Here is a 1,291-nt window from a genome sequence, read left to right as displayed (position 1 = left end):
CCTATCAAATCATACCCTCTTCCTCACATTTTCTTCACTACTCACATCCATCCATCATAAATCTCACCTACCTCACCATTCAAATTCAAACCATTCCCCTCCCAAACCCACCCTTTCATAGCTGAATTCCCTCTCTCTCCTACCCTATAAACACCCCTCCTCACTATCTTCAATTTCACACATCATACACACTACTACCACCCTTGGGCAAAACTTTCACTACCCTCCATCTCCTCCATTTCTTCTTCTTCTGCTCTTTTCTTTTCTCTTTTGCTCAAGGACGAGCAAACCTTTTAAGTTTGGTGTGGAAAAAGCCTTGCTTTTCGTTTTTCCATAACCATCAATGGCACCTAAGACCAGAGAAACCTCTAGAAAGAGGAAAGGGAATGCAATTTCTTCCACGTCTGAGTCATGGAAGATGGAGAGATTCATCTCAAAGGTCTATCAAGACCACTTCTATGAAGTTGTGGCCAAGAAAAAGGTGATCCCCAAGGTCCACTTCAAGCTCAAAAAGAGTGAATATCCAGATATCCGACATTAGATTCAAAGAAGAGGTTGGAAAACTCTCACCAACCTAATCCAACAAGTTGAAATCTTAATGGTTCAAGAGTTCTATGCTAATGCATAGATCACAAGGAACCATGACCAAAGTATGAACCCAAACCCAAAGAATTGGCTCACAATGGTTCGGGGATGGTTGGAGTTCATCCAATGCTCTATCATTCTTACTAGCAACCGGTCTGAAGTTACTGTGGACCGGGCTATCATGATGCATAGTATCATGAATGGAGAGGAAGTAGAAGTTCATGAGATCATATTCCTAGAACTCTACAATGTGGGGAGGTTGATAAACCACTATTTTATGGTTTATATTGTGTTTAATTGTGTGGTTTTATCATGATCTTTACCCACTTATTCATTAAATTAGCATGAAATTATAATCCCTTCCTGAATTTATAACATGTTTGAAAACTGCTTCCTAGAGACTTTAATTATGTATTTTTAATTCTCCTTTATTTCATTCGATGCCGTGATCTGTGTGTTGAGTGTTTCAGACTTTATAGGGCATGAATGAGTTGGAGATTAGAAAGGAAGCTAGCAAAAATGGAAGGAACACAAGAATTTGAGGAGATAACCAGCGAGAAGTGACGCGGTCGCATGGCTCACGCGACCGCGCGAAGGAGAGCGAATCACAGTGACGCGGCCGCATGGCTCACGCGGCCGCGCGGATTGGAAAAGCTCAGGCGACGCGGTAGCGTGGACGACGCGAACGCGTGGTAAGGAAAAGCGC

This window comes from Arachis ipaensis, chromosome B05 (genome assembly GCF_000816755.2).
Source record: "Arachis ipaensis cultivar K30076 chromosome B05, Araip1.1, whole genome shotgun sequence".
Taxonomy (NCBI): Eukaryota; Viridiplantae; Streptophyta; class Magnoliopsida; order Fabales; family Fabaceae; genus Arachis; species Arachis ipaensis.
This window is presented reverse-complemented; position numbering follows the sequence as displayed.